The 8,707-nt window shown below is 34.1% G+C and overlaps 1 long non-coding RNA gene across 1 annotated transcript; it reads left to right on the forward strand.

The window, feature by feature from the left end:
* Positions 1 to 249: 249 nt before the first annotated feature.
* Positions 250 to 5,495, forward strand: LOC145317526 (uncharacterized). Its single transcript, XR_013879016.1, has 2 exons — positions 250 to 850; positions 5,373 to 5,495. It is a non-coding gene; the product is annotated as an uncharacterized LOC145317526 (long non-coding RNA).
* Positions 5,496 to 8,707: the final 3,212 nt, after the last annotated feature.

Below are 8,707 nucleotides of genomic sequence, written 5' to 3' on the forward strand. Positions count from 1 at the left end.
AAAATGTAAAGAAATGTAGCTGGAGAAAATTATAGCTTGAATAAACTGCACATGTGATGGTGAATTCTTACTTCCTATGTGAAAATATCTCTTCCGTTTGGACGGTCGAATAATTGATATATAGTGACAAATGTTATAATAGCTTGTGTGCTTTTGTGTAAACAAGCCGTCAACAACATACACATAGAAAGTCAATTAAGGGTGGAAACGCATAATAACATACTATATAGTGAACTAAGAAAGAAAAGGGTGGGGGTGCAGTTAATCTACCCGCGGATATTTCAAGCGGAAAAATATAATTGACACAATTTTAATAATCTTTCCAGCCAGCTATACACACTACACAGCTAGGGCTTACATTGATTTATTTTAAGTGAAAATTATATGAAAAACACAAGTTTAATGATAAGAAGTGAATTGATTAAGTGAAATTGAAGAAGCTACACAGCAGAAATTATTGTTTGTAAACTTGTGTATGTATTGTGTATAGAAGAAATCGTGCTATAGAAATTATTAAAAGTTTTATCTCAAATTACAAATTATCTGCACATATAACAGTTCACCTTTAACTAGAGGTGTAAAGTTAAACTTTAATATCTTAGTTTTAAGACATTTAATAATATATATCATTATAATAAAAAAATACAAAAAAAAACTTTTACTATAAAAAATGTGAATAATTTGTTCTTTTATTGAATAAAAGTTTACAAATTGTGGCAATTATGGAAGAAAATTGTTAATTTTTGTTATTTACCAAAATGGACAACTACGGTGGCTACGGGAGGGGAGGGGCCTATGGTCCTAATGGAGGATATGGATACGGATATGGTCATCTCAATAATTCTCCCAGGTAACTATTTTAGGATCAACTGCAGTTCATGGTAATATATTCCTGGTAACGAATATTTACAAAAATCTATGAATCTTAAAGGCTGCTAGCTGCCAAACGGCTAAACTTACAGATCATGCCCGCACACCGTTTTAAGCGAATCATAGAAATAATTTTTGTTAACCCGAGGGAAACCACTCTTCCAAACATTACCAAAACAAAAATATCAAATAAAAAAATGTTTATGTGTCCTTCAAGAAATGTTTGTTTATGGTCCACTTTCTTTTAAATTGAAATTGCCACTAAATATAATTAATTGTAATAAAAACAAAAACAAAAACATAAATGTACTAAAATCATAAAAATGACCATCTTATAGCTAAATTATACGGACGGACGTTACAAGAATAATAATTCAGGGATCAAAAGGGATAAGACAATGGCCGATAAATTGATATACATCCCCAATGATGTTACTCAAAACTACTCATTCTGCAGATTGCAATTAGTGGTTAAAACACTCAACTTAATGAACAAAATACAATTAGTCCCCATAGCTGTTGAGCAAACCAATAAGAAAACGCTATTATTAAACTTTGGGGACCAGTGCAACTAACAGCCTGATGTCCTCTCCCTCCCTGATAATAATTACAACTATCCTTCTGAAAAACAAGGATGACATTATCCATAAAAGCGAAGCTCTGAAACGATATGACAGACGAACATTAACTCTTGTAGAGTGTCAGAACTGAATATACAAAATTTGAAGTTTTGTCAAAATTATACGTAAATTTGTTGCAAAACTTCATATTTACAGAATTCTGTTTAAGGACATAATGACATTTTTAGGACTTGATTATATAGAGATGCTTCGCTCAAAATATTGTACCTTATTGTAATAGGAATCTGTAATCCAAAAATCAGATCAATCGGATGATTTTATTACATAAGAAATTGTTGATAAAAAAGTTAAAAATGAACATGTTTAAAATAGACGTACTGACATTCTGGTAACGATTATAGAGTTGCTACGCTTTCTAAATCGTACCTAACTACTACAGGAATCACCTTGCAAAGTTTGAAATCGATAGGACAATTCTAACATGCCTAAATTAACGAAAAACGCTATCATTAACGGACAGACGAACTAACGGCCTAATGTAAACCAATTTTTTGCCTTCGTCAAATTTTGCTTTCATTTAAATTTTTGTTTGAGTCATTTATTAAAAACAAGGTTGTTTACAATCCATAAAGATTTTATTATTTTATTTGTCGTTAGCTGCTCACCCCTAGCCTCTAGGGAGGCCAAGAAAATAGCTGTTAACCATCCAAAGTTATTTATAATTTAAAAAGTACAACAAATTCAGACCAGTAATTTCCGAGATCTTAAGCTTCAGACAAAAAAAATATTCTACTTTATAATATAGGAAAACATATATTTTATAAAGATAAAGATATTTGTAGTTATATAAAAACTTTTTAAATAGGATTTAACAAAATTCGAGCATAACAAGTCAGTGAGTTGTTTAGATTTCAAAAAGTAAACGGTTAGTTTAAGGGTGGGAATTTTTCTTTCATTAAGTACTATTCCAGTGAATTTGATAAAATATCGTGTTTTCAAAACCAGTCGGCATGATTATTACACAATTTTTTTAAGCGAATATTTTCTAAACATAAAGTCTGTACATATTCCTAAGCTATCCTAAGAGTTAGGGTTTATATATATGACTGACTATCCTTATAATAAAGTAACAGGATGTTTGTTTGTCTGTCTGTACCGAAGGATCTCGCTAACCCCCGAACTAATATGGTTATCCTCTACAGGGCATCTTCTAAAAGGTCTTGGTAAGGTTTTCAACTATTTTGGGGCAGGGCACCACCATCATCCTAAGAGGAATCGCCCCCCATATAAAAATATCCCCCCCCCCCCAAAAAAAATGTTAATAATCGAAACAAGGTTATCAAATTCAATTCCCCCCTCTTCAAGTGCCTCAGAGGCCTCTAGGGACGTTATCGCTAGTTCATCTATATATTTCTATTTAATAACAAACCATTATGTAGATCTGCCAAAAGCTAGATAATTATATGTATATTTTTGTACACAGTACACGAAGCAGCTGGTAGAGCCATAAAAAAAATGACGTCATACAATACAAATGACCAATCATAGGTCATTATTCATTTTATCATTAGTCAATTACAATGTATACTGACCTGTCATTGATCATTTTTATTGTATGACGTCATTTTTTATTAGGCACTATAAGCTGCTTCACTCACAGCACACTGTTTATATTTGTTTTCTTAATAGCTTCTTTTATTATTGTGTTGACAATTAATGATATAATAGTTATTTTGTGCATCTATGCTCATTAATTATTCTAGAAAATGTATTTTTGATACTGTTTATAGTTTTGATGACATGTTGACTCATTACTAAGAGTGAAACGCCAAACTGTACAGAGATATAAAGTTCTTTTTTCTTATTGTTAAGCCGCTAAGAAGACGAAGAAAGTCCCTCAATGACGTCATAAAAATGAGGGCTGAGGAGAGGAGGAGCGGGAAAGAAAACTCCTAAAAAAGAGATGGATAATCCCTCGTTTTTATGGGGGACTTTCTTCGTCTTCAGCCACTTAAAACAGCAGTAAATTTTTGGGTAAGTTGTGGCTAGTTTTTGGCTGCTGATCTTCGACATTTTTACATTTTAAAATACAGAAATATGTAATAATACCTAGTAAAACTAAAATTGGAGTATTTTTTTAAGCATTTATTTTATAGGACAAAATAATTTGTTCCTGTACTACTACTAATCATCCAAAGAAAAAAAACTTTAGAATTTCAGTACAAAAAAAATACCAGCGGCTACCTCTAGGGGCACTTAAGGTAGAAGGGTAAAAAGCCGACCCTTCCCAAACTAATTTGAATTTAAAAAAATAAATTTAAAAAAATTGGGGGGGCCGGGGGGTCATCTTTAATTGGGAGGGTGAAGATACCTATAAGAATCTTTAAAAGAGAACCTTATCGGTTCAGTATTTAACGAGACAAAATAATGATAATAGGATTCTGAAAACAATGATGATTATTTTTATAAGTAAAACAGGCTATATCTACTATCTAGCTAAATTATCATTGTTCAATTTATGTTTAAAGATTTTAAAAATCTGTCGATAAATAAGGAAATTCAAATCATGTTTTGTGGTTTTGGTCGAGCTATCATACGAACTAACCCTAGCTTTTATCAAACATTTTCTATTTTTGTTTTGAATATATGTTCAGCATCGTTGTTAGTAGCGAAGCTACTCCATAATTCTTAGTAGCGAAGCTTCTCTGTAATTCGAAATGTCTGTCCGTCTGTTAGAGACAGAAAGGGGGAAACGTGATTTTCTCGGCTCCTATAAAAGATAGAGAGCTGAAATTTTCAGGGATTAATTAAGTTAATATTCTTTATATTTTCACCAAGTTTCATTAACATTCGTCAATCCGTTGGGGTGCAAGATCTATTCCTACATTTTTAAGTTTTATGATTTTCTCAACTCTTATTCAAGATAGAAATTTTCAGGGATTGAATATTTTCATATTCTGCATACTTTTGTAAAATTTTATCGAGATTTGCTGATTGGTTGGAGTGCTAATGATCGATTCCTAGATTTTTAAGTTTTCATTATTTTCTTTACTCCTACTTGAGATAGACGGCTTATATTTAACAATTAAGTTAACAATTTACATATCTTCACAAAGTTTCATTAAGATTTGCTTATTGGTTGAGGTGCTAGATCGATCCTGATTTTCACGTTATAAATCTTACAAGGTTTTGGGATTTTTTATGTTTTATCTGAAACTGCTTTATAGTTCATTTTTTCCGGATATCCATCCAAAATTCTTGAGCTTCGCTACTTATGGATGTTTTCATCTTTGTTACTCTATATTTAACTTTGTTCATCAGTCTGTATTTAATATTTTTTGAATAATGATGTTCTATTCTATCATATTTTTCTTTGTATAATCTTTACAAAAAGAGTAAAGACTCATTACGAGCCAGACTCGAGAAATTTTATATCATTTACAGAGCAGAAAAACACTCTGCTTTATATACTTAATCAGTCAAGAAAGTCAAAGAGAGAGAGGGTGGACAATGGGCTGTTTATTACACTAGTCCCTAAAGTTTTATAATATTGTTTTCTTATTCGTTAGCTTAACAACTTTGGAGAGTTTTACAGTTTGATTCGTTGGTTTATTAAGTTAGGTGTTCAAACGTTTCAACCACTAATTTTAATCTACCGATGGTGTAATTTAGTGTGCCATCATAGGGGATGTGCATTAATTTATCGGCCATTGTCTTATCCATTAGATCCTTGCAAGAAATTACAAACACTGCAATGTCCTTTTTTTGCAAGCACAGCTTTTCTACACCTTGGCTGTGTTTCACGACCGTAACAACTCGGAGTCAACAAAACTGGAAGACAGTAAAGACATCATTGTTCATTCAAAATATTCTTGTTTATTTTTCTATCCGCGGAAAACTAATAACTATTTCAAATTTCAGCTGGGGCTACGTGATTTTCTACCTGATCATCCTTCTCCTTGGATTTATTCTCAACCTGTTCTTCTGTCTGGTTATCAAGAAGAATAAACAATTTCGAAGGTAAATTATCATTCCCATATAACAGTTAGGGAGTTGAATCCATTTTTATAGAAGCAGAAATATAATCTATGATTATGGTTTGGACCCTCTAAAACTGTAATCTACCTTTCCACTTTCCCCTCTCTTGGTGAAGATATCTTCAACGCCGATACGATTTTTGAAATATAAGATTCTACTTTCCCTTCTCTTGGTGAAGATATCTTCAACGCCGATACGATTTTTGAAATGTAAGATTCTACTTTCCCTTCTCTTGGTGAAGATATCTTCAACGCCGATACGATTTTTGAAATGTAAGATTCCACTTTCCCCTCTCTTGGTGAAGATATCTTCAACGCCGATACGATTTTTGAAATTTAAGATTCCACTTTTGCCTCTCTTGGTGAAGATATCTTCAACAAGAGAGACAAAAGTGGAATCTTATATTTCAAAATTTAATGATCATTTGATTGAGTGTCCAAAAATTTCAACAACTTATTGTATTCTACAGGGTAATTTTGTGTATCTTTTAATCTTCTTTATATTATACGATTATGTAAAATGTTATTTTCGTTTTCTCATAAAAAAAAGGATCAAGTCGTATATGTGAAGGAATTTATTTTTTATAACTCTGAATGCTGCTAACATGGCAAACAGCCGACAGCATAACCTTGAACTGCACATAATTAGAACCACCTAAAACTAGTAAAAAAAATCAAAAAAAGCTCTAAAACATGCTAAAAAGTCAGATTTTACGCGAATTTTCTCTAGCAGTATACTGCATGTACATTATTTGTCATGATTTTTAATAAGCTAGATTTAGCTTAGTCAGTTTTTGTGTAGATTGGCAAACCTAGGCTATTCGAATAGTTAGCTTCATAAAGTGTCTCAAAAATCAGCATTGTGACGTCATACAAATGAAGGAGAGAGGATGAGAAGTGGGAAAGAAAACCCCCTAAAAAGAGCTTGATAATCCCTAATTTCTATGACGTCGCAAGGCTGATTTTTTGTGACACTTTGTCCAGCTACTGCGTCTAGCTGTTTTACCGTAAGAAGCTTTCAAAGTTGCCCCCCAAAAAATGCCTGCGTTCATATTTCTTACTTAATTTCCCAAAAAAACTCGTATTTTATTGGAATCTCAGAATTTTTATATGAAGCAAATTCTATTCATTCACGTGCCCATGGGCTAGTGGGGAAGGGAAGTGTTGGAGGGGGGATGTAAGCATGTTTAGAATTTTTTCTGCAGCCAAAGAAAAAATCTCATTTTATTTTGTTTGCATTGAAAAGCTATACGTCTATACATTTATTTTGTATCTTATTGCTTCATACAAGATGTACACAGCAGTTGGGGACTGCAACCAAACTTTTTGAAAGTTCTTCTAGAAAGTAAAACGGGTATTATCCTCTTAGAAATTTTTTTTTCAAAATTGAAAATTTGAGTACTCCCCCCCCCTCCCCCCCCCCCCAACAGCGAACTATGAACTCTGGCCGCAGCGCTCGGCTCCCTAGCCTGCCTAGCCGCAGCACTCGGCCCCCTTGCCTACCTAGCCGCAGCGCTCGGCCCCCTTGCCGTAAAACGATGTCTTTCCGTCTGAAACTTACTATCTCAGTAACCACTGAACCAATGGGTTAAATAAATTTAATAACTGTTTTCTATATAATATTATAATGAAAAGCAAAAAAAGACCTTGACAATGTTTATGTTTATTTCTTTGTGATTCAAATTTGTAAATCAATATTTATAAATATACATACGGTTTTGGGCGTTAACATTTTATTTTCAAGTTAAATAAAAACATTATTTTATTAAAAACACAAACAAAGAATTTAATTCACAAATAAATTTGCTTTCAACCAGGGACAAGGGACCAGGGACAAGGGACCAGAGACCAGGGACCAGGGACGAGCGACCAGGGACCAGGAACCAGGGACCAGGGACTAGGGACCAGGGACCAGGGACCAGGAACCAGGGACCAGGGACCAGGGACCAGGGACCAGGGACCAGGGACCAGGGACCAGGGACCAGGGACCAGGGACCAGGGACCAGGGACCAGGGACCAGGGACCAGGGCCAGGGACCAGGGACCAGGGACAAGGGACCAGGGACAAGGGACAAGGGACAAGGGACAAGACAAGGGACAAGGGACAAGGGACAAGGGACAAGGAACCAGGGACAAGGGACAAGGGACAAGGGACTAGGGACCAGGGACAAGAGACAAGGGACCAGGGACCAGAGACCAGGGACCAGCAACAAGGGACCAGACAATTCTAAATGAAAATTTCAACCAGGGACAGTCGGGGGACGGGAGTAATGAATTGCGGACTAAGGCTTTTTCGCCAGCCGTTCGGCCATAAAGATCATATAAGGATCCAAAGAATTATACATTTTTTTTGTGTTTTTTACTCGAACTATTTTTTTTAAAGCAACCTTTTTCTATAATTAGGGTCATTCCGTCCGCTCTTTAGCTTTTTTGTTGTTGTTAATTTAGGCATTATATAATTGTCCTATCGATTAAAAATTTTGAATGGTAATTTCCTATAGTAGTTAGGTACGATTTAGAAAACTAATTAATCGCTACCAGAATATCAGTACGTCCATTTGATGCATGTATATTTTAACCTCTTTTAAAACAACAAATGTGTATGTAATATAATTATCCAATTGATCAGATTTTTGGAATACTGAATCCTAAGACAACAAAGTACAATGTTATAAGCAAAGCATCTTTTTAATCAAGTTCTAAAATATAAATATGCCCTTAACCGTATTTTAAGCAGTTTTTTAACAAATTTACTTTCAATTTTAAAAGTTTTTATTATCATTTTTCAGTTCTGACACTTTACAAGTGTTAATGTTCGTTTGTCCTACCGTTTCAGAGCTTCGCTTCTATGGCAGTTGCCATCCTTGTTTTGTAATATCTGTCATAAATCTCTAGTGTGGAGTGTGGACTGACTTGGATATGAAAACTTGTATGTATATTAATCTAAATGCATTTCTCTTGTGAATTTCAGATTTATTCTGTAAGGCAGATATAACTTATACTTTTTGTTCTGTTGTTATCCTCCCCTCCCCCCCTCTGTAATTTATAATAACATTAATGGCCTCGGCCCATGAGATGAGAAATAAAAGACTTTTTTTTGGGAGGGGGGTGGAGTTAATCTTTACATTTTATTGAAGGGGGTCTTCCCCTATCAACAAAATATCTTAAAAGCATCGCAGGACCAGTGTCTATATTCCGAGAAGGTTAGAACCCAATCGGT

The sequence above is a fragment of the Acartia tonsa genome, chromosome 4 (genome assembly GCF_053477335.1).
Source record: "Acartia tonsa isolate MP-2025a chromosome 4, ASM5347733v1, whole genome shotgun sequence".
Classification (NCBI taxonomy): Eukaryota; Metazoa; Arthropoda; class Copepoda; order Calanoida; family Acartiidae; genus Acartia; species Acartia tonsa.